This window comes from Bison bison, unplaced genomic scaffold (genome assembly GCF_000754665.1).
Source record: "Bison bison bison isolate TAMUID 2011002044 unplaced genomic scaffold, Bison_UMD1.0 scf7180017863957, whole genome shotgun sequence".
Classification (NCBI taxonomy): Eukaryota; Metazoa; Chordata; class Mammalia; order Artiodactyla; family Bovidae; genus Bison; species Bison bison.
Genome location: NW_011494529.1, coordinates 3,426,611 through 3,453,389, shown reverse-complemented (window position 1 = coordinate 3,453,389; position 26,779 = coordinate 3,426,611).

The window sequence follows — 26,779 nt, the reverse complement described above, 5'->3', positions numbered from 1 at the left end:
ATGGTGATTGCAGCCATGAAATTAAAAGGTGCTTACTCCTTGGAAGGAAAGTTATGACCAACCTAGACAGCATATTAAAAAGCAGAGACATTACTTTGCCCACAAAGGTCCATCTAGTCAAGGCTATGGTTTTTCCAGTGGTCGTGTATGGATGTGAGAGTTGGACTATAAAGAAAGCTGAGTGCTGAAGAATTGATGCTTTTGAACTCTGGTGTTGGAGAAGACTCTTGAGAGTCTCTTGGACAGTAAGGAGATCCAACCAGTCCATCCTAAAGGAGATCAGTCCTGGGTGTTCATTGGAAGGACTGATGCTGAAGCTGAAACTCCAATACTTTAGCCACCTGATGCGAAGAGCTGATTCATTGGAAAAGACCCTGATGCTGGGAAAGATTGAGGGCAGGAGGAAAAGGGGACGACAGAGGATGAGATGGTTGGATGGCATCACCGACTCGATGGACATGGGTTTGGGTGAACTCCAGGACTTGGTGATGGACAGGGAGGCCTGGCGTGCTGTGATTCATGGGGTTGCAAAGAGTCAGACATGACCGAGTGACTGAACTGAACTGAACTGAACTAAGAGTCAGTGTCATATGGTCAGTTAAGTGTAAAAACTCAGCTTTGTCTTCTCTCATTGTGATATCCATGGAAATCAAGAATCTGAGCAGAATCCTAAAGTCACAAGAATGGTCCCACCATAATCTCAGATAGGAAAATTTATGACACTGTCCTAGCTAGTGTCATAGGCAATAAAAAGCAATGTTGGGAGGGTGTTAGAAAGGGTTAGGCAGTGTGTGACAATTCTTTGAGTGGCCTGGAGATCATATCAGGGTCTGAGGCCTTGGCTGGAGGTAGAAATATCCCCTTAAGTATAATGGGACCAGAAAGGAGTACATCCCAGAGAAGATCAATCGTTTGCCAAAGGTCACACAGATAGAAATTAGTTAAACTAAGATTTGAACTCATATAGTTAGCCATAGCGGTCCTACTTAATAGGTTCCTGTATGCACTGTTAATGCTACAGCCACCTCTTAAAATGAGTAAGGTAAATTGTAGTTCTAACCTGCTGATGAGAGTGAGCCTGCTGTAACATGGTCAGTTTGGGTTAAGGATAATACAGATAACAGAGGGGCTTACTCCATGATTGAAATCATCGGCCCATAATTGTAAGGAGCTGGGGACAATAGGAAGCTTACAAAAAGATTCACTTCATTTGTGCCTAATAGAGTCAAGAGTATCCACTCTTTCTGTCTCCATCACACCATATGGATCTCATGAAGATCTTGTTGATATCCAAGTGTACTTTTCTACGTACTTGTGGTCTGGCATGTTACTAGTGCCCAAAGCAAACACAGAGTCATAAGTTTAAAATTCTATCTTTATATCACATGCTGTTGATGACTCCTTGGGAACTTCATTCTCCCTTCTCTGAGCCTCAGTTTCCTCCACTGGAAAACAGCAATGAAAAGAACTGATGTGAATACATCTACTGTTAAGTGAGAAACCATTTGCAAAGCATTAACATGAGGATCAGATTGATGACTAGGCCACTTTTTAGTTTTGAGACCCAGGGCAGAGATTCAATTTTTCTCTCCTCAGTTTCTACTTTCATAGAATGAAAATCATAATGGAACCTACTTCTTAGAGTTACTATAAAGCTTAAACACACTGATACATGTAAATCTTCATAATGCTGTACAATATATGCCAGATACCTAGCAACTGTTATTGTAAATGTAATTATTATTATTTTTAGCAGAATATAATATAAATAATTATATTTATTATTTTTAGCAGAATGCTTACTTGATTCCCTTTCTCTCCTACTTGTATTAAGCAAAAATGTAAAGTTAGTGTTTAGAATTTGACACGCTAAGTTCTTATAAAACTTCTAGATAGAGAAAATTGGTTTCCTTTGGGTCTGTTCTGCATCACTTTCTATATGTGCATTCCAAGATGCCCAGGAATACATACTGTGATTTAATTTATTATTTTAAAAGCGAAAAAAGTTATTTGGAGGAGGCTGTGTATTTGGAATCCAAATTCCAGCTCTGACACTAGGTCGTGTTACGATCTAGAGCAATCTCTTACTTGTTCTGACACATCTTGGGGAAAATACTATTTATACTTTACCTTGTTCCATAATCACATTGAAACACTCTTTTATATCAATGATAACCAAGTCTGAATCTTAGTGCAGGCACAAACTAACTGTGTGACCATGGTAGTCAGCCCTTCTAATTCTCATTTTCCAATCTACAAATCCTTGAGAATACTAGGAGTATAGGAGGGTTAAGTGATCTCAGGTAATAGGATGTGCTCAGCCTGGTACTTGGCTCATGGGAGGAATCCTCAAGTTAAAATGTACATCTAAGTGCGTATCACTTACCAAAGTAATGCTTCATATCTTAACATTAAGTACCCCTTGGTCTCACTTTAAAACTTTGGGCATATGTCTTGTTGGGGGCGGAGTGAAAATGCAACTGTGCTCTAGGCCTTGGTGCACCTTTTCAATATGTTTCTGGGTCATTTGTTCTACTAGCAATAATCTTGTTCAGTAAAATTATCTTCTAGCCAGTTTCTGGATAGAGTTGGTGCAAGATAATAGGAGATCAAAACAGGAAATCCTCTGTGAAGACCTCTCTAAATGTATCATCATAATTAAATTTCTTCCACCCACTTACTGAGACTTTTATTTTTCTTCTGCATCTCAGAATGGATTTATCTGTTTGTAGGCTGTTTCACCCTCAGAGTAACATGGGCTGAATCTTTTTATTTTTGTATCCCCAATATTTATAATAAGTCCAGTGCCTAATACAGAGTTGGTGCTTAAAATAAATATTTAGTAAATTAATTAATATAAAAATCCTTCCCTCCTTCCAGTTCCTCCTCCACTGTTAGACAAATAGGTACCCTTGATGTTACATAGACTCACTACAAGGCTATGGCCATTATGATTTAGTTAGGGAATTATTGGAACACAACATTTTATAACTCTTGCCATAATTAATATGACAAGAAATAATAATTGACTTAGTAATGTAATCAAGTCAGAATGTATTTGATTTGATCTGTCAAGTTGTTATTCATATTTCTAATTCTCCTAGTCAGAGCTTTCAACACCTAATTATTTCTGAAAGCAATGAAGGCAAGCATATTCCTTGTCAGGCTTGGTGGGAAGAAATGAAGCCTTATTGGTGCTGAATCCATCATCCATTCTATAAAGCTGGAAAGGGTAGGGAGATATGCCTTCTGCCCAACCAAATGGGAAAATGCACACACCCTTTATATGCATATGTTCTACCCACTTGTGTGGTGGTTATCAGTGTAACTAAGCACAAAAAGCCATTCTTTAAGGCATTTCATACAATGTCCACACAGATGGAAAGAGTTGCCGGCTTCTTTGGGTAGAACTGATGCAAGATAATAGGAAATACAAATAAGAAAGCTAAAAGTGCAAAGGGACCTCCCATGAGACCTCAGATATTCACATATATTACTTCATGCTTAGTCACTCAGTCTTGTCTGACTCTTTGTGACTCCATGAGCAGTAGCCCACCAGGCTCCTTTGTCCCTCCAGGCAAAAATACTGGAGTGGGTTGCCATTTCCTTCTCCAATATATATCACTTTTCTTCCTCACAAAAATATCTGCCATATCATCTCCATTTTAACAGGAAAGACTAAGGCTCAAAATATCAGGAAGTTAAACCAAGATAACACATTCCCTTTTAGGACTAGGTTTCTAAGACATTCTTCTGACTAGAGAATCCATATTCTGTTGCCTGACTGAGCGTTTACATTTGTATAGACACCTTGAACTTATCTGCTTTAGTCTTGGCTAAATGTTCTTTTTGATTGAAGAATTTTTAGACTTGAAAGCATGTATTTACGGAGATCCCCCTCCAAACAAAGGGATAATGTACTATAATAACATCAGCATAAGCATTCATTCAATTTATTCATTCAAGAAATATTAAAAATCTGAACATGTGTAATATACTGAAGATAACATAGATTTAAAATACAACCTTTCCTGGTAAGAGTTCAGAGACTAAGAATTTTGGCACAGCATAGTTATTGCCCTGGTCGAAATATGTGAAGGCAGCATATGAGAAAAAAATGTTCAGGGAAAGCTTCCTAAAGTGATGGTTGAACCAAGTCTTAAAGAAAAAGGTGGACTTCTCCAGGAAGACAAGCAAATTGAGCATCACAGTAGAAGGCATAGTATGTCCAAAGACACAGAGGTATGAAGGTGTACAGAGGAGTTGGCTCATAGGGTAAAACCAGACAGAAGATGATTAACTAGAGAAGACTGCTTAGAATTGTATCACGAGAAATTTGTTTTGCTAGAACCAAAGAATCTGAACATTTCAAGTTTTCTTCTATCCTTGAAAAAAGTTTCTGACTAGATACTTGAAACCTGTTACAATATTTTGCATATGCTATAGCTGAAGTTGCTAGACATGCTTGAAAATAAGGATTAAAATCTCTTCCATGTTATTAAATTCTAATACCAGGTTATTATTTGCTTAAATGACCTTAGGATTACTTAAAATAGTTACATGTTATTGTATGTAAATTATATCTCAATGAAGTTGACTGAAAAAAATACATAGTATGAATTATGTGATATAATCTGAGATAATTGGCTCATCAAAAAATGAATAACTGAGTGAAAAAGGACTCCATTAGTCCATAGTGACATTAAGACATACAAATATAAATAGTACATTGTACATAAAGATTTTAAATGAAATAAGAGGGCTTCCCTGGTGGCTCAAATGATAAAGAATGCACCTGCAATGAAGGAGATCCGGGTTCAGTCCCTGGATTGGGAAGATTTCCTGGAAAAGGGAATGGTAACCCACTTCAGCATTCTTGCCTGAAGAATTCCAAGGACAGAGGAGCCTAGCAGGCTACATACAGTTCATGGGATCGCAAAGAGTCAGATATGACTGAGTGACTAACACACACAACACAGATACATGTGAATCCTCTAGGATAGTTCTTATCTACACTGTAACTGTTATGATACATGATAGCTAAATGAGGAATAGGTTAATAAATTGAGGATTTCATTAGCTCTCTCCTAAAGTTAATGAAAAATAAAATCAATTCATCAACTTTTTACACACATTCCTCGCTTTCCAGCTTCAGTTTTCTTCTCTTGCAAGTGAACTGGAGCAAAGCATACCTCCCCTTTCTTTATCCTCTGGCTAATCTGATTTTTATATTGGAAGAGGCTAGGGTACATCTTCAGTTTCACGTTTTGTGATGATCTTTAGAGTTTTCACTGAATACTTCTGGTTCTCCTTCCAAGCACTTCCATACCTCCTGGAAGTTACAGGTTGCTTCCTTTCTCCAGGCAATGGGAGAAGTGATGTGTGTCATTTGTGGACAGACCCTTTTAAATCCAGTGTTATAACTCATCACGTCTCCTTTTCCTGTGGTAATGATTATGGCAGTTTGTGTCAAGATGGATCCCTAAATGATTACGAGGAGCCAGGTTCTGCTGTCAACCTCTATACTTTGAGTATGAATAAGCATTTAGTTCTAATGCACTGAGATTTGAGGGTTATTTCTTATTGCACATAACCTATTCTACCCTGGTTGACACCCATGTTAACTTGCACAGGATCAGGTACACAGCAAGTGATCAAAGTCTTAAGCTGAGCTAAATTTTCTTGCAAAGACCTAGCCTCACCAGGAAGACCTCAGGCTGAATATGCCTGTATTTGAGTTGAAGCAAATTTGTCTCCCCTCCAATTGCCTCTTGTGATGTATTAGACAAATGCTTCTAATTTTTATCTCTATCTTCTCTGCCTTCCTTGGGAAATGAGGGAAATATTTCCTTCCTAATTTTCTACATGCTATTGCAAAAAGTAGTTTGCCTAATGACACACTGGGCAGAAGAGACTACAAGGAGAAGACCTCTCATTGAAGAAGAGCTTTGGTCCCGTCTTCCAAGAAAAGCCCTCTAGGAATCAGAATCAAAAGTTAGAACTTAGAATTTATTCTTAACAATGAAGGAAAGTGACATTTCCTACTATTAAATGGCAGAAGCAATTCCTACTTATGCAAAGGGATTTGCATGAGTAACAGTTTCTCTCCAAAAATACTGCCTGTTAAAAATATCACAAGCAATGCCAGAACGGCACAGATATTGCCATCTCTTGCCGCTAGACATGGTAATGAGTATAGGTGGTTGTCTTAAGTCTTAACGTCGCACTCTCCCTGCTTCCCTCCTGGGGTAGCCCACCCCACAGATGCTCCAGGCAGAGGACAAGGAAGTCCCTGTGCTTGTTTCCTCCTTAGTTCTGTGCTCACTAACTGCCAGATTTCTAGCAGTGAAAGTCATTGGCAGAGCTTTGACTTCTACTGTCCTCCAGCTTCTCTACTCGCCAATCTTAAGTCCAAAGGAAGATCTTCTTTTCTCCATGATGCTGCCAGAAATTGACAAAAACTATCTTGCTGGGACATGGCCTACTTTTCTTCAGAACGGAAACCATAAAGGCAATCATTCCTTCAATTTCAGAAGCCTCTCTTTTCTAACTTTTTATTTTATATTGGAGTATAGCTGACTAGCAATGTTGTGTTAGTTTTTATTGTACAAAAAATATATTCAATTATACATATATATGTATCTGCTGCTGCTGCTACTGCTAAGTCGTTTCAGTCATGTCCGACTCTGTGCGACCCCATAGACGGCAGCCCAGAAGGCTTCCCCGTCCCTGGGATTCTCCAGGCAAGAACACTGGAGCGGGTTGCCATTTCCTTCTCCAATGCATGAAAGTGAAAAGTGAAAGTGAAGTCTCTCAGTCGTGTCCAACTCTTAGCGAGCCCATGGACTGCAGCCCACCAGGCTCCTCCATCCATGGGATTTTCCAGGCAAGAGTACTGGAGTGGGGTGCCATTGCCTTCTCTGATATATGTATCTATTCTTCTTCAAATTCTTTTCCCAATTAGGTTGTTACATAGCATTAAGCAGAATTCCTTGTGCTATATAGTAGGTCCTTGTTGGTTATCCATTTTAAATATAGCAGTGTGTACATGTCGGTCCCAAACTCACGAACTGTAACTCCCTCCCTCTGTCCCACCCCCCTGATAACCACAAGTTCATTCTCTAAAATGGACATATTTACAAAACAGAAAAGACTCACAACTTAGAGAAGCTTCTCCTTCCTTGATGGCTGGCTGCCCCCTTTCCTCTCTTCCTCCCTTTTCTCTCTTCCTGTTCACAGAGTTGAAATATCCAAACTCAAATATTCCATCCCATTATATCCCAATTCAGTATTCAGGTTCCATGTTGATGGCATGCCCCAGATTTTATCTGACAACATAGTCATTGCACCACATAGAAGCTGGTACAGCTTACTAATGGACACTCAGTTCATGTTCTTTCAGTGAACAAATAATATAATCAAAAGATATAAGTCAAAAATGTAAAACACCCAAGGGCAGAAGCAATGACTTATTTGCCTTTATACTCCCAACACTTAACATCCTACTTGCTATGTAATAGGACTTAAGAAACAGATGTATGGTTAATAGCATGGGGTTTGGAGTAATATTCCTGATTCACCATTCAGTTTTACCACTGAATACCGAAGTGTCACTGAAAATAATTATTTAGCCTATTTAAGACTCAGTTTCCTCATTAGCAAAATAAGGCTGAGTTAAATAAGATAATATATACCAAGTACTTAGCATAGAGTAAATTCTCAGTAAGACTGTTTCACAGAGTTTTGCCTCTTTAGCTTAGTTTCCTAATTAATATTGCCTAAGCTTCCAAAATGTGTGCTGTTTCAAAAGTTTATGTACCTGCAGCTGGCAATTTAGATATTAATGCGATCCAGGGTGTCAGGTCCTTGATCATAAGGAGCTTCTGGGGGACTTTCCTCTCCCTCAAGTTGGTGAATTCATTTCAGAAATTATGTCTACCATACAAAAGAAGATGAACTATCCTGAGGTTTCTGTTTTAAAACTATAGCCTGGAGAATGGGAGGAAACGGATCTGTGTCAGGAAAACATCACAGCTGATTGCCTCAAGCATGCAGGTGGGTCAGCCATGTCTACAGAAGTGGTTTCATCTTTTACAAATAAGAAAATGAAGTCACAGCATCCCACAGGAAGATTCAGAGTCATCACTAGTGGTATAAATAATCCATCACCAGTTCCCTAACCAAATCACAACACTTTTGCTGTCTGCTCAAAGAGCAGAGAAGCTGTTCAACAACAACAAATTAGTGCTTTCCCTTAAAACCATCTTTCTCACCCTTGAACTTGCCTTTTCTGAAAAATGCAGATGTATCAAGGTACCAATTGAGCCAAAGAACACAGCATAGACTTTTATTCAAAAAACATAAGGGAAAACAATCCAAAACCAAGTATTTAATACATTTTAAAGGATCATTTGCCTTCCCTAGAGTCATCCAGCACCATTCCATCTCAGCTATGTTTTCCAAGTACGAAATTGTGTTTCTGAATGTGATGGAAGACTGATAGCCATATAGCTTAGGGATGAGTGTAAGTATGAATGTGGTTTCTAATCTCCTGAAGCTCCAGCATCAGCTTTGTTATGGCCAAATGTGAAAAAGTCCCAGTGTTCAGGCACTGGGCCCAGCTTCTTGGAAGACCAGTTAAAATAGTAAGTGTTCAATGCATGCCAACATGAAAATCAAAGCCATACCTGGAAGTAAAGCAGAGTTGGGGTTGTTCCTTTGGAATTATTTTTTATGTGTTTGAAACGGAAACTTTTCAGAAGGCTGGAATGGTTCCTCTAAGTCAGTTGACCTCTTAAACACAAACTCCCTTTTCCCACTTAGAGAAAAAAGGCGGAAAGGAAGAGACAGAAAGACATTTGAAAAATCAGAGGAGGCCTCATGAGTAACTGCTACAGAGCAGTCTTTGTAGTAAAAAAATGATCTGCACTTTGTAAGAAATCTGTCTAGCCTGCTAACTCTCACCACTAGGCTACCCTTCATCACAGATGTTCCCGATTTTGCTAGATAGCAATTCCCAACTCCCCAGATTCCAAGTGAGAAAATAGGAAAAGTAATTGGTTGCTATTATATATGCATTCTGAAGTAGAAAGAAATGTGGGCAGTGAGGAATTTCTGGCCTCTGGATTAGAGGTTCCATGGTAATTAAACAATAAAGGCAAAAAAGATTTCAATAACATATTTGGAACCCAGAGAGTGAGTTAGAAACTCAAATGGATAATGTGCCTCTTTCAATCTATCTTAGGAAAATATGCTATGCTCTCTATTAAAGGGGTCTCCTTTCCTTGGATAGATGATCATTACTGAATGTTATGGATATACTTTCAATTATACAAACATCTGTCGAGTGGATACTATGTGTTAGGCCCTGAACCATATATGAGATGCATTGACTTGACTGACACCCCTTGCCTGGCCTTGTTGCACTTAAAATATCCCAATATCTTGTTATATTTTTTGGAGGTGCTATGATACTTTTCAAAATAGAAAATCTCACAAGAAATACTTCTTCCAGATAGAGTTTATTGCCTTTAAACACTTCCTTGGGTCCTTCTGAATTCTCTGGATTAGCTTGTAACATGAAGGTTTGTTAGACTGCCATCATCATGGTAATATTGGGTGGGAAATAGAGTTCCTATATAGCTCCTCCTCCCACGTACCTGGTGCTTATTTTTAAATAAAAATCCTAGTTTTGCAGAGGTGTGACATCATTGGAAGGAATGTAGTATGATCCTATGTTGAAACTCTGAACTATCCAGAGCTAGTAATTCACGTGATGTCTGAAAGATGTTGAATATCACTGAGCTCTTCTTGAAAATTAAAAAAAAAGGAAAACTTCTGTGAGTTAGTTGCAGCACACTGTGGTGCCTCGGCCCACATTTTAGGAAATGCAGGCTTAATGTATTTAATTCTAGGAATGGCATTCTAAACCCAGATATCTATGAAGAAGTGTAAAGCTAATGTGGATTCAAATGAGATGTAATTATTGGCATTGTGATACTGGCCATGTGACTCTCTAAGCCACAGTTCTCTATTTAAGAAGTGGAGAAACATTTCCTATTTTATAAGGTTGTAATGCTGGTTAAGAGAGAACATTTGGAGCCCTGCTCCAAGGCTTGCTGTCTCTATTATTGGGTGCACTGTGACAGCGGAAAGGAAGGAATAGTTGATGGAACAAGTAAAATCCCCACAGAGACAAAAATCTACATGATCAAATCAGAATAGATGTGTTAGATTTAGACTAATCCTGCAATAACAGTAACAACAAAATAAAACAACAAAAAAGTATGTAGTGACTTACTAATTATCTGAGTCAGTATAGTGTAGTATACATAGTCTGACCACTTATATAAGTTAGAAACCTAGTTACTTAGTGGAATTGTGCCTTATTTAATAAGCACACCTGGCTCATGTCAAGCACTTAGCATATGATCTGGCATGTGGTAAACATTCAATAAATGTCTGCAGTCGTTAGTATGCACTATATGCTCACCTGACCCTACATATCTCATTTTACTCTCATAACTACATTTTGTGATTTGTACTTTAAAGCAACAGCCCCCAACCTTTTGGCACCAGGGAATGGTTTCATGGAGGACAATTTTCCATGGGTCAGGAATGGGTGGGTGGGGGGAGTTTGGGGATGACTCAAACACTTTACATTTATTGCGTACTTTATTTCTATTATAATTACATCAGCACCATCTCAAATCATCAGCCATCAGACTCCAGAGCTTGGGGACCCCTGCATTAAAGTTCTTGAAGTTGCTAACTGCCATGGATTAAGCCCCAAATCTGAGATTTCTATTATATTAGTCTAAATGAAATCAGAGCCTTTGATTTTTAATTATTATACATCCTATAATCTTTCTGAAATCAAGGGCAGAGATTCAAGTCTGAATGAAGTCACAAGAAACATTTACATTTTACATTCCTGTTTTCATGCTCATGAGATAATGAAACAGGTAGACGTATTGAGGACAGTGGGAAGGATGAACTTAGTGACACCAACCATTCACTTTCACCTTCTGAAAGAGCTTACTCCAGTAGTCCAAGTGGTCTTACTCAGATCAATGTAACTGCTGATAGATATGGTGCCGGGGTGCATCCAGAACCCTGGCATAAATCCTAATTGTCCTTATCTTCTGTCCTTGTCTACTTGTAAGACAATTGGTGGCATAATTTTGTTTTAGATGGACCATCAATATCACCTAATTAGTGCTTTTGAACTGTGATGTTGGAGAAGACTCTTGAGAGTCCCTTGGACTGCAGGAAGATCAAACCAGTCAATCCTAAAGCAAATCAATCCTGAATATTCATTGGAAGGACTGATGCTGAAGCTGAAGCTCCAGTACTTTGGCCACCTGATGCGAAGAGCCAACTCATTTAGAAAAGATCCTGATGCTGAGAAAGATTGAAGGCAGGAGGAGAAGGGGACAAAAGAGGATGAGATGGTTGGATGGCATCACCGAATCAACGGACAAGAGTTTGAGCAAGCTCCAGGAGATAGTGAATGAAGGACATGGAAGCTCAGCATGCTTCATTCTGCTGCTAAGTTGCTGCTAAGTCACTTCAGTCATGTCCGACTCTGTGCGACCCCAGAGATAACACCCCACCAGGCTCTGCCGTCCCTGGGATTCTCCAGGCAAGAACACTGGAGTGGGTTGCCATTTCCTTCTCCAATGCATGAAAGTGAAAAGTGAAAGTGAAGTCACTCAGTCGTGTCTGACTCTTTGCGACCTCATGGACTGCAGCCTATCAGGCTCCTCCGTCCATGGGATTTTCCAGGCAAGAGTACTGGAGTGGGCTGCCATCGCCTTCTCCATGCTTCATTCTATGGGGTATCAAAGAGTCTGACACAACTGAGTGACTGAAGTAAGTAAGTAATCAATGTCAGGGGCATAATTTTTAATGATTGGATTTAATTTACCAACCACTCAGATTACTTGAGAATATACTTGAGAAACTGAATACTCTACAACTCTCCCCTGCACCAGCTTCAGCACCCTGAAACAACTAATTTTAACAAGTTGGTGTGTTTTCCTCAACAATTTCTTCCATACTCATACAAACAGATACATAATCTTTAGTTATAGATTTTTATTTTAAAATAGGACCATTTTATTTTACTCTGTAACTTGATTTTTCCTTCAAAGCTACCATGAACATTCCTCTATATTTATTCAGATAAGTTCAAAATATTCTCTTTTTTCCTTAACACTTATTGGTAGTTGATATTATATATTTATTTGCTTGTGTTTTATCTCCCCCATTAGGCTGTGAGATTCATGATATTGGCACGTGTGTATTTCGTTTACTGCTGAATTGTCAGTTTCTAGAATCATGCCTGACATATGGTTGGTATTCAATTAATACTTGATGATTGAGTTAATAAACCAATGAATGTGTATGTGCCTTTCCTTCTACCTGGAGGACTCTATTGCCCCTGCAGGACTGATCATTACTCTTGCATGAACCAAAGAAATCTCTGTATAAATAAATCTCTCTTTCCTTTCTATCAGTCTTCCGGAAATACACTATTGCTCCATCTTTGAGTCCACAGAGCTATTGATTCTATGGGTTTTTGAGCAGAACAAGTGAAAAAATGTATCCCTGTGGGACATCTTGGAGCATGGAATATGGAAAACATTCAATAAACTGGTAGTTACATTAGGTTATTTTTATTCTATACATTTATGAGATGTGTACTACTGCTATTTCAACTTTATAGTGGAAAAACTGAAAGCCAGAGAAACTAAGTAATTTACTTGAGGTTTGGTAAATGGGAGATGCAGGATTTAAGACTAGTTCTGTCTGATTCTGAAGTCCATACTCCTAACTAATGCATTTTCAATCTCTGCTGTAATTTTCCAATTAAAAAAAAAATACACTGTTGTGATTGAGACTACTCCTCAAAACCTATCTGTTGTCATCCTGGACACATGAAATGACTACATTCTCAGCCTCCCACCAAATCAGATGTGACCATGTGACCAAGTCTTGCTAATGGAATGCCACTTCATGTGATCATCACCACTTACAGGCCTAGGAATAAAAACATGACCTTCTCTCTGGCCCCTGTGTCTTTAGACCAGATGCAAGGATTCAGCAGAAGACTCCAATACTTGAGATATCTAAGATGATGAAGCAACAAAATTGAGGAATTACAGCTCCCTGAAACCCTGGAGGATCTCACATGAAATATCTGCATTAAACAGTTAACTCATCAAGAAGTAAATTTCCATTAGATTAACCCATTAACATTATGGGATTGTTGTTATTAGTTGCCTTCCCTAACTAGTCATTTTCAAAAAAGGTTCTACAAATGTGGCCCTGTTTTCCTCTCTAGTATCCTTTTTCACCTTACTCATTTATACCCCAAGGTGAATAAATTATTTGCTGTTCCTCAAACAATTTACTCTTCTTCCTAACGGTTATAATCCCCCTTTCTTCATGGCTAAATCTTCCTTATTCTCTCAGATCAATTTATATGTCACCTCTTCTATGAGGTTTTACTTAACAACTTTGGGATAGTTGCTTTTTTCTCACAAGACCTTCTATCACTTACCTTCCCCAGTGCCCAGAACTGCTTCTATTCAGGGTCCTATCCTCTCTCATTAGTATTCTGTTTATCAGTTAGCTGAACTAAAGAGCCAATAGCATATTACCTCTAAACAAAGTTCATGAATGATAATTGCATACCTGACTCCAAAGTGTTGACCTCTCAAGGCTACATCATCAACAATAGCAATAGCTAATATTTCTCAATGCCTATTAAATGCCATTAACTGTTCCAGTGCTTGACATGTATTTAATCATTTAATATTCACAGCTCTATGAAATAAGAATTAGTATCTTCCTCATTTTATGCTTGAGACAAAGTGAGATTCATGGTGATGAAGTGATTGGCCAAGGTCATAGAGATTGGAAAAAAACTATTCTTTCTCCCCTACATGACTAGAAACCATCATATTCTTTCTGGAACTCATTGGAGTTGTCAGTCTCTTGACAATTTGTCCATGGGTTTAGGAGAATGAGCATTCCCTATTGGGTTCCCAAGGTTAACTGTTAATTCTAATTTTCCCTCCCAACTCTACTCAGTCCCTCCTAACCCCAAAGTTAGGTACATCTAAAACTGATCATAAATTCTATGAGAACAGGGACCACATTTATTTTCTTCACTGTTGTATTCTGTCTAGCAAAACATTCAGTTAATACTTGCTATTTGTTGTAAATGAGTTAATGATAGTATGAATGCCACTGGCAGCAGAGAACACCCTAGATTAGAGATTACCTAATACAGAATGACAACTGAAACCATCTCTTTATAGTTCATTACTCACTGGATGAAAAGAAGCTTGAAAAAATTAGATGAAAGTCATTAGAAAAAAAACTACATATATTTGCAAGCTACGATGAATGGTATGGACTCTAGGTAACACTGGAAGAATAAGTAACATTGTTATCTCTAAACTACATAAGCAGATTATGTGGAAGTGCATTTTGTGCAAGACAAGAGTTGGATTTCTAGATAAAGAAACAGTTTTAAGTTCTGACGAAAAATACTTCAGCATCATCGGGTCCCAGCAAGGCCACATGCCTGCAGCTATAGTGTTATTGGATGAGAGATATCTCTATAAAGAATGTGGTCTCTTTATACTTTCCTGAATAGTCATTAAATGAATGAGTGAATGAATGAAGCAAGAGTGAAAGAATTCAGATTTTTCATCTTGGTGAGTACAGTGAAATGTGAATTAAGTAGAGCCTTTTACCCAGTAAAATGTAAAGCATATCACATGTAATTTTTAGCTATCTTCCACAGCATTTTAGACACCTCTAGAAATACAGGGCTTGTGCTTCTTACCCTCAAACCTAAATGGGCTTCGGTGAACAAAGCCTGACATCTAACCGATGAAGAGAACATCAAAGGGACTCCACACCTGGGATCCTATAATTCTCAACCCTAGCCTCCCCATGACTTAATTTTTTACCCAGATCCATATCTCTGTTCCATCATTATCTGTTTAACATCCTCTAGACATCTTTTTAAGTAGTCTTCTAGCTTAGGGTTTAGTTACTGTTCATATAGACGACTACAATTCTAATCAAACTGATGTCAATAACAGAAGGTGTGCTGAGTTAGGAGTGAGCAGAAATCCTGGATTAGGAAAATGTGGATGAAATAACACTGGGAATCCCCAAAGCAGAATACTGCCAGAGAGAGTCCCCAGAACCATCTGGACCATGTGTAAAAGGAACAAAACCCTGGGATCTGTATTTGGTCTTCTGTGGGATGTTGGCCTTCAGGACTAAAGCAGAGCCAGGGTGAAATGTACCATTCAAAAATTCAAAGCAGATGGCAGGTCAGGATGTTGAAACCCCATGCTTGCAAAGGCACTCTGCTTTGTTTCCTCCAGGCATTAGGCTCTGGGCATATGGCAACAAACTCTCTGCTGACAGTCTTCTGGTGGAGAAAGAGCTCCTAATGTATTACTTGTCGTGGCTCACATTGTTTTTAGAGCAACTCAACTTGAAAAGAACAAATCACTATTGTTGGTAGTTGGATGGCGTTAGAAAGGCATTATTGTTCAGTTCTTACTCAAAGTACAGCTTTAGTTTAGGAGCTTCACCCTCAAAGGAAGCTAATCAGATTTTACTAGAGTAAAGCTATAAGGAATGATGAGCATTTTGGAAAGCAGTTCTTCAGCATGCATGCATTATGATCCTTAAAAAGTTATGCCTTAGCTTAGGTTTCCCCCAAAGCAGAGCTTGATAAGAATTCAGGTGCAGAAAAGTGATTCCAAGGAATAAAAATAAGAGTATGCAGAGTGAGAGAAATAGGAAAAGCCAGGCTCTAGAAGCAGCAGCACGGTTAGGGGGAAATGGCATCAGTTCTGTTGGAAATTTCTGAAAAGCATACAAAATGCTACCCTAAATTGTCATCCAAAAGTCATGGGTACATTTATCATAATATCACCCTACAGCAAATTTAGTCAATCGAGAGTTGCCACGGAGGTTACTCTCTCCCCGACACTGCGGAGCTTCACATGTGGACAGGTCAAATGCAGTTGTCTGTTATTGAAGGGAGAAAGGCAAAGGTGCGCGGTACCTTTATGGTGAAATATTTTCAGCAGAAAATGAGCTGGGCCATCTCAGCCACAGATATAGTGAGAGATCTGGCAAAGAGTGTGTGAGGCAGGACCCTAAAGGAACTGAGTATAATCTTATTTCCCATTAACACAGTAATTTGGGTCCATAGTATCTGTCCAAAGGATTTATGGTAAAATAGGAATAAAGATGATAAAGATGCTTGCCTTACCACTATGACTAGAAAACAATTTTATTAGACTTAGAAGCTAAACAGGAGAAGATTAAGTACATTAAATACGTTTTACTATTATGTAAAAATTATGTTCCTACAGAGTTGATAAGAATATGGGAAGATGTTTCCAGGATAACATGAAGTTGTGAATAAAAAGACTAAATTATAGACACAGGATGACCATATCATATCAAAGCAATCATGCATAGGAAAAATTTCCCCTATATTTTCAAATATAAAAATATGAAAGTACTTATATTCAGGTCTTAGGACTATATGTCCGAATTTTCTTCTATTTTTCTACAGGAGGCACAAGAAGAGATGGTCCAACAAGTAGGATTAGTGTCTATTAACCCCTTCATCTGGAGCCTTGATTCCTAGAGATTATTGTATCCTGTGGGTGGCACTCCTGACTCAAGCCAGGCCCCAAACTTTGCAGCCTGATTATTAGTCTTATCTTTTCCTAAGTCCTTTCCTTATAAAATTGTTTGGCCCTTTGGAAAACAAAAAATTCCATTATTACTCCTGGTTTTAGCCACGAAGTAGTCTTTCCTGATCTGATCCCTGCCCCATCCTTCTTGTCTGATTTAGGTGCTTCTCTTAGGTAGCCCTGTCAGAGCCAGTACTCATTCTACCTGACCACTGATGCTGCTGCTTTACATTGCTTCTATATCTGTCTTGCTCACCACTCCTAACACTAAGCCCCATTACAAGCTTGTCTCCTGAATTGTCACAACTCTCCTATCAAATAGGTATTATTAACTCCATTTCATAAAAAGGGTTCAGAAATTGTAGAACTATAAAAACCTATTTAAAGTCACATAGCTAATTTATTGAGGATCAACATCTGAATCAAGATCAGAATTCAAGACAGGTTTGACTTCAAATCCATTTATAAGCCATTGTCTATTGAGAAGGACAATAACCCAAACAACACGAAACAAAATGATTCTCTCTTTTCAATGTTTCTTACTATTGAACAATTGAATATTATACTTTTCATTGATATAGATAAATCTGATCATAAACATCTAACAATTTCTATATTTAGTTCTAAATTAACAAAATCTCAATTATAGCTAAATGTGCAAAACCAACTTAAGTAGCCAGCAAAAGAAGAAAATACCTAAGTAAATCATGTACTTGATTAAGCCATCAACAATTGTCTATAACATTTTAAAGACATAAAAATGCTTATGTGATACTATCTGAAAATGTGCATTCAGTATGATATTTTATATATGCACACATATGCATAAACACATAACAAAAGCTAGAAGCATATAAAATATTAGCAGGTCTTTTATAGATGCTAGGATTATTGTTTTTTTTTCATGTATTCTATATTTGTCAACTATTTTGTAGTTAAACTTATTATTTTCATACTTAGACAAAATTAGAGGGCTTCCCTGATGGCTCAGTGGTAAAGAATCTTCCTGCAATGCAGGAGACTTGGGTTAGATCCCTGGGTCAGGAAGATCCCCTGGAGAAAGGAATGCCAACCCACTCTAGTATTCTTGCCTGGAGAATTCTATGGACAGAGGAGCCTGGTGGGCTACAGTCCATGGGGTCGCAAAGAGTCAGACACTACTGAAGCGACTTAGCAGCAGTAGCAGCAGCAGAGAAAATTACACTTCGTTTTAAATGTATATATGTAATTTCTTATGTACAAATTTATGTGCAATATTTTGATCATAGAGCTAAGCTGAGTCAGGTTTAAAAATTGAGACACAATGGTTACAAGCCATAGGTACAAGTTTGATTTGTTTTATCTGGAGCAGAATTTGAATGAACTAATGATTCTGGGATAATTTCTAACCTAGTTTATGGATTCATAATGAAAGGAAAATAAAAAGGTAAAGTACTTCAAGATCCCTTTTTCAGTATATCCTGTCCAAAAGAGACTTTGTTGTCAAGAGATACAATCTTTTCTGGTAGACACAAATTAGGTGATGAATGATGGAAGGCACATTTTTAGCTGCAACTGAGAACTTCAATGCAGAAACTTTGAGTCAGAACAGGAAAAGGGTTTGGAAGTGCTTATGGTCTCATCAGTGGTTTTCAACAATTCTAATGAGTGATGATGAGTACCTCTATGACATTCCAGGGAGGAACTAGGTAATTAACTTTTTTTCTGAACAACATATGTGAGATATATGTTATGGAAAAGTGGTTTCTGAATTTCCCATCACAAAATTCAGCTCTTGTAGAGTCATAACTCAATTACAAAAATGTGGACTAGACTAGAATTTGGAACAGGACATCTTGTCTTGTCTGGAAGTATTTTTTTACTTCTGAAAAATAAATCAGTAAATTTTATTTATGACTTTGAAATCCATTTTTAATTTTGCATTAATTCCAAGAAAACATTGCTCAGCAAACAGAGAGACAGCATCAAAGATCAAGGTGTCAAACACAGGTCAACCATACTAGTAGATTGAAAAAATAAACAACAGGGTCTAAAACTAAGATCGTATAAGAGCTCATAAGGCAAGGGAAACACACTTCTCTTCGTAAAGCCCACCAGCTATCTATTTTCCACCTATTTTCAAGATAAAAAGTCATCTATTATTCACGTTTTATCAGAATACAATGAAAGCATTCCAGCAACTCATTGGTAGAAAATTGGATATTTGAGCAAGGTAGATTAATTATTTTAAGAAATCTTAGAATACTATCCTGGAACAAAGTTTTCAGGGATCAAGGAAGCCAGAATTTTATTATTGAAGCTCAGCACCTGTGGATACTAATCTGTTCAGGCTGCATTATTCACTAACACACTAGTTGAAATTTAGGCAGTTTAACCTTCTGAATAAATCCAGCAACATGATTTTGTAGCTATGTTAATAGGGAAAAAGATTGGAGATATGAAGCAAGAGAAACTGGGTTCATATTCTAGCCAGACTATCCATTATGTGTGACTTTTCTAACTTCTTTGGATCCCATCTATGAAACCATCTAAAATCCAAGGATATCTAACTGTTAGGAGAAGAAAATGCAAATGATTAGATTAAATCTTTAGGAAAGTATGTGTCTACCAATGAAAACCAGCAAATTTGAACCACATTAGAAATATAAATTAAAATGACTGGAAGGAATCATGACAAGATACCAACAACAATAGTTGCTTCAGGATTATAGGATTATGGATGGGATTTTTGGATGCTTTCTTCCTCTTCCTTTCTACTTTCATGTATTTCTCTGGAAGTACAGAGAATCCACAATAACCAGATGAAATGGTCTGGGTAGGCAGCACTGTTGAAATTATATATTCCCCCTCTTCCCTTCTGGTTACAAAATACGGAGTGGCTCTATTTCTAAATTTCCCCAGTGGTCAGTCTTGGCATTAGATCAGACACCACAATATGTTTTAGAAGGGTGTGAGAAAAGGAAAGCAGACTGCTGGAACTTAAGAGTCTGAACTATGAGGTGAGTTTGTAGAGGATGATTTAAAATAAATGAGAAAGAAAAGCCTGTGGCTTTTGGCAGGAGGCACATGAAATATCATTGAGGGTGCTCACACCTCTGTGCCCCCATCCAGCACCATTAGGAAAAGGTTGATGTTTGCTTGATTTGGATTCACTATTTGGCTGTTTTTCAAAATATTGTATCTAACTTGCGAATGAACACCAGCCTCTTTCAGAGCCCCAAAACATAAGACATTTCAGAATGCAGGGTTGAGGTCCAGGCCACAGGGAGATGGACTTCCTCGGTGGCTCAGTGGTAAAGAATCTGCCTGCCAATGTAGGAGACAGGTTGGATCCTTGGGTCAGGAAGATCCCCTGGAAAAGGGAGTGATAAGAGGAACTAAAAAGCCTCTTGATGAAAGTGAAAGTGGAGAGTGAAAAAGTTGGCTTAAAGCTCAACATTCAGAAAATGAAGATCATGGCATCCGGTCCCATCACTTCATGGGAAATAGATGGAGAAACAGTGGAAACAGTGTCAGACTTTATTTTTTTGGGATCCAAAATCACTGCAGATGGTGACTACAGCCATGAAATTAAAAGATGCTTACTTCTTGGAAGAAAAGTTAGGACCAACCTAGATAGCATATTCAAAAGCAGAGACATTACTTTGCCAACAAAGGTCCATCTAGTCAAAGCTATGGTTTTTCCTGTGGTCATGTATGGATGTGAGAGTTGGACTGTGAAGAAGGCTGAGCACCGAAGAATTGATGCTTTTGAAGTGTGGTGTTGGAGAAGACTCTCGAGAGTCCCTTGGACTGCAAGGAGATCCAACCAGTCCATTCTGAAGGAGATCAGCCCTGGGATTTCTTTCAAAGAAATAATGCTAAGGCTGAAACTGCAGTACTTTGGCCACCTCATGCGAAGAATTGACTCATCGGAAAAGACTCTGATGCTGGGAGGGATTGGGGGCAAGAGGAGAAGGGGACGACAGAGGATGAGATGGCTGGATGGCATCACTGACTCGATGGATGTGAGTCTGAGTGAACTCCGGGAGTTGGTGATGGACAGGGAGGCCTGGAGTGCTGCAGTTCATGGGGTCGCAGAGTCGGACACGACTGAGCGACTGAACTAAACTGAACTGAACCCACTCCAGTATTCTTGCCTGGAGAATCCCATGGACAGAGAAGATTGGTGGGCTACAGTCCAGGGGGTCGCAAAGAGTTTGATACAACTGAGCAGGCATGCACAGGGAAATGGGATATTTTATTCTCTTGTAACAAAATTTTGAGTTATTATGGGTATTAACTGTGCTTTCTCTTTACTGGTGTGAAATTCTCAGATTCTTTCCCCTCTAAAGATGCTTCCTCATCTCAATTATGAATATTCCCTTCTCTTCAAAGTCCCTGCAGGCTTTGGGGATTTCCTGAGTACTAATAAAGTGGCTAGTTTAGGCACCAGGCTTTTGCTGAAGGGCAGTCTCTCCCTTCACAGTTCTGAGAATCAGTCTTTTGTCCAAGGAAAAACCAGCCCAGCAACCTCCTCCACTTCCATTGTTCTCCAGTGCTGGGCAGGTTTCTGGACAAGTGACCTCTGAGCAGATGGCAGTGGTGCCTGATGATGGTATTTCATGTGCACCAAGTCAAAGAATCACTGTTTGTGTGTTCACACCACATACCTGGCACCGTTTGTGTATATTTAACAGTGATGCCTGTGGATTTGGCCCATTTGTCTGGGAATCCTGGCTCAATTCATGTCTTGTTCCAAATCTACCACCTAAGATTTTACCAGCCTTTTCATAGAAGACTGGAAAATAGGCTTTTTACAGACTTTTCACAAAATAGCTCTAACATGTTTTGAAATAAAATATTGCATGAAATTCAAGATGTATGCCAAGTCAATAAAGAGATGCAGGAATCCATGGGTGAAGTTCTCAGTCAAGGGAAGAAATGATTAAAGAAGCAGAGAAAGAATGCCCATCTTTGAAAAGCTGAACTTCTCAGAATTCTGCCCCAAATTTGTTTCTCTTCTTCCTCTACCTACTCTTTCTTTCAACTCACCTTTAATCACTCTGTCTTTTCAAAAGCTAAACCTTTATGTTAAATGCGCATTTCAAGACCTAACCCATTTCCACATTTCCCATTTCCAGCTGCCCAACTGATGTTTCTGATAGGAAGGTACACAAAATCTCAAAATCAATATGTACAAAACCAGCATCTTCCTTCCTAAACTTTGCTTATTTGTCCACCTTTTTTTATATAGTTTATATCACCTTCATCTCCCCAACCCAACTGTCAACATTAAAAATTTCAGTTGTCCTTGATATATTTCTCCCAACCAATCAACTACCAAGTGTTTGCACTGATACTGCTGAAACTTCTCTCACATTATTTCTCTTCTTCCTACTCACTATTACATGCCTTCCCTTGGCTTTCATCAACTTTTCAGTTAGTATAAGATTCCACTGTGTGATCTCAGCTCATGGTCACTCTGCCACCAGTGTTATCTTTCTAAGATGTAGACCTGACCACATCACTTCCTACATAAAAAATATCTAAGACTCCCATAATTAGTGGCAGAGTTCTCTAGGGCTGGGTAGCCTAGACAGATCTGCAGAATAAAGCAGAAACTCACATACAATCCATACTAGTCTGGTCTAGTTAACTCATCATTCCTCTTTTAAGTTTTTGTCACAATCTCTCCCCTTACTGCCTGGCCTCAAGTATCCCATCCCCATATGCAGGCTAACTTAATGTTCTTAGACACTCTGCATTTTCACTTCTCTGTCTTCATGCATTCTGATTAATTTTCCTGGAAAGTATAACCTTCTTCATAGAATTAATTGCTTTCTCATTTATGTTTCCACAGAAATTTATATGTTCTTCTTATAGCACATTTCATGTCGTATCTTTATTATTTATGTGTCTGCCTCTCCTATAAGTTTTAATGCTTCAAGGACAAAGATTGACCCTTACTTATCTTTATATCCCAGGCCTTGTGCTGTGGCTGTGAGAAAGGAAGTGCTCCAGGACTGTTCTCCGAATTGAATTAAGAAAATGCTTGTGTTACTTGTGATGAATTAGAAAGCCCCTTGACTAGGACTCTAAAACTATGAATCCCCTACTAGTTGCTACCAGCACCAAAGTCCCTAAAAGACATGTAATAGGCCTAGAACACCCTAGTGAAATTTGAATTACTACCATTAGGCTTTGTCCTACAAACCCTGCTCTTGTGACTTAGGCTGAAGTTTTGAGTTTTGAAGACATTTTCGGCTCTTGCATGAGCTTAATCCATTTCTTCTGCCATGAACTTTGGGATATCATGGAGGGCTATGAATAATAAGTAGATGCCAAATCAAGAAACAGTTTTTTATGGGTAATTTATTATTACCACTCCCAAACACATACACACACACACACACACACACACACACACACTTCTACTTCTAGTGAAGTGCATCTGTTTATATTTGGACTCTGACCCTTGTCTCTATTCCATTCAAGGGACCGAGATTTGACCTGGATTATAACCCTGAGTTTTATTTCCCCAAGTATTTGAGGTCACTCTAAGCAGGAGTGATTACCTGAGGCAGTACTCTTGCTGAGGCAGTTCCAAGAGTCAAGAAGTGCAGTTTTCTGTGGAATGTCCTTTCCTACTCTGGGGGACCCTATAAGCTGAGAAACAGGAGACTTGAGAGAGGAGGCATAGAAGGTGTTTGAATGGCAGGTGAGATGGCCAGAGCTAAGCACCAGCAAGACAGGAATGAAACCAGTATGAATAATGCACTGGAGCATCAGCCTTGAGGTGAGGGACCAGAGAGGAAGGAGGTGTGAGATACTAGGTGAGAAGTTCTGAGGTCCTGACTGCAGGGAATGACTGCAGAAAGATGGGACAGGAAGAATGGTGGTGGCTGGGTGAATAAAAGAAGTTTAAATAATGGAAGCAATTATCAGTCATACTTGTGTTTTATTGATACTTGTAAAACGCATAGGGTCAGTGCTTTATATTAATTAAATCACTGAAACCTGGATAACCAATTTATGAGGTACTCCTTACATTTTATAAATTTATAAGTGAAGGCATAGAACAGTGAGTGTCTTACACAAGGTTACACTTTTTAAGTGGCAGAAATGGGTCTTGAATTTGACTGTCTCGAGAGATCTTAGTCTCATACTTTGGAGGCAGAATGTACAAGACTTACTGAGCTTCAAAGAGGGTGTGACATGTGAGAAAGAAAGAAGATATAAAATGCATGCTCAGTCTCTCAGTTGTGTCCACCTCTTTGGATCTCATGGACTTTAGCCCTCCAAAGTCCTCTGTCCATGGGATTTTTCGGGCAAGAATACTGGAATGGGTTGCCATTTCCTCCTCCAAAATATAAAATACATACCTTAAATAATTTAAAATTGGTCAATTATACCTCAAAACAGTTGAAAATACATACGTATGTATAATAGAGTACTAATTTATAATTTTAACATTTTTTTCTTTGAAAAAAGATGAGAAGAAAGACCCAAAGGTGAGTCTAGTTTTCCCTAGATAACTGAGAGCTTGGTCACCCCTTTAGTGGAAGTGGGGGCACGGATTTCCTGGTAGGAATGAGCTCTGTGCTATGCCGGGAAAGTTTGAAATCCTGTGGGGCATCTCGGGGGAATACTTGAATAGGCTCTAGCAAATGGAGGACCGAAGCCACGCTGTCATGTTCTTAAATGCCCTGAGCACTACATTCGGATGACAAAAATGGGCATGTGGATCTAACCTTCAAAGGCAGGTAGAAGAGTAAAATCTCACCATTTAAAATTCCTGAACACCCTGGTTAATGCATTCCAGCTTTCTTCTACTCTTGCTTTTAAGTGAAGAGTCAGTATATACTTTACATCATTACAGCATATTTCTCACACAGCTCTGGGCCTCCAAGTCAGTTTCTTTCTTTGTAAAGTAATTATTTAGAGAGCACACCCTAACCAATGATTTGCATTTTCCCTAGGAAAGCATGTAAATTGGACACTAGAGCATAAACTCATGCATTCTGATTTTTTAAAAATACATCAGATAGTGCGCGTGGCTAGTTCCCCAGATTTTGTTTTTTGGTTTTGAGGCTCAGATAACCCCTCAAAAACATTAGAATGTGTAGAAAGAAGAAAAGCAGGAGAGGGATATGTGGAAAGTTTAAGTTTACAGACACTTATAGATCCAGTATTATGAGTTTAACTCAACAAATATTATACACCTATTTATTACATACAACATACTCTTCTTAGTACCATACAGGATACAAAGGGGAAAAAAGGAATGTGCCTGTCCTAAAGGAGTTTTAATTCTAATGAAACAATAGACTAGAATTGGTAAACACAAGGCAGATGTGCCATTATTTTCTAATCTTTTTCCCATGGCAGACATTACTAATAAGTTATGGTGCAGAGTTGGACAATGATCTCATTCTCCATTTCAATATTGTGATCCAGGCACTACCACCAATCAGTCTAACTTGTCACATGAAATAAAATCTATTTATCACCTAGGGTTGGAGAAATGCATTCAAATTAACATCTCAGCAGATTTTATTAAATGCTATGCAGGGGATCAATACCATCTTTCAGGAAGAGAGAGGATGGGGGAGGTTAATTGGAAATTGTGGCTTTTAAGAAAGGCTCCATGAAGAAGGTGTCATTGAGTTGGACTTTGAAGGATGAGTGCATCATTCATCCACTCATTTGACAACTTCTCACAAATCTTGTACACCAGGCACTAACCTAAGGGCTGAACTCAGTGCTATATTTGATTCAAGTCCCAATTCAACTGCTGAGTTTAACTAGAAAATTTTAGAAAATCACTGAAACTTTAAGGGCCTAGGTTTCCTCATCTATTCAGTAAGGAGACAAGATGATTACTAACAGACTTTCTGGCTTTTTAAATTCTGCAATGCTGTGAAGATCACTGTGGCCACAAACATGATAAGATGAGTACCTTTTAAGTATTTTTTTAATTCAAATTGTATTATAATATTGATATACCTAAAGTTTCTGCTTGAAGTCCAGGAGTGAGAAGGAAAGAAATGAGATCAAGATGAAGCACAAACAGTGTTCCTATCCACTAAGGCTTCAGGGATGAGAATGAAGGTCTTTCTGCAGACCAGTGTGTGGATAACTGCTTGCATTAGTCCTGGTAGGCTGAAGGAAGCATTCCTCAACCCTCAGTAACTTACCAGGTGGGACTTTGAGCCATATTGTCACTCAGAGAACCCAGGATCCTTGTATCCTGACTGTTAAGAGTTCCAGAGTCCTCCGATGAACCCTCTATGTGCAGGCACCCAAGAAGGAAGTTATCATGAGAAGGCACAGCTTTTCTTAATTGTCTCATCTCAGATGTAGTGATGATCACAGATATTTTAATTTCATTGGTGAGAATTTGCCTCATGACCACACGTAGAGGCAACAGGGATGGAATTATAATAAAATTTAATGTCAGGGGAAAAATAAATAGGGTTTTTGAATGTAGGACATCTTCTCCATCACACCCTTCTCACTGACATGTGGTGGATAACCATTTTTGTATCATCACTCAAAATATCCATTCTCCCTCCTGGCAGTTTACAGTAGATAAAGATACTCTCAACATTATAAGGACAGCATTTCTTCACTGATACTAGAACAATTTCCTAAATAGCATGACTGAGCAAAGCTTTCTCAGCATCTTTTTTTAACGGACAAATGATCCATGTTCCTAGATGAATAATATTGGGACAGACAGAATAAATGTCTGTTAATGATGTCCACATCCTAGCTGTAGCCTGTGCATATGTTATCTTACTTGTAAAAGGGGACTTTGAAGGTGTGATTAAATTAAGAATCTTGAGATAGGACGATTATCCTGAGATGAGCCCCATCTAAGAGTCTGTATAAGTGAAAGAGGGCAGAGGAGAGTTTGAGAATATGTGAGGACAGAAGCAGAGGTCAAAGTAATGATTTGATAAAGACTCAACCAGCCAATAAGGACTTTCAAAGAAGAATCCATGAGCCAAAGAATGTATGCCATCTTTAGAGCTGAAAAAGGC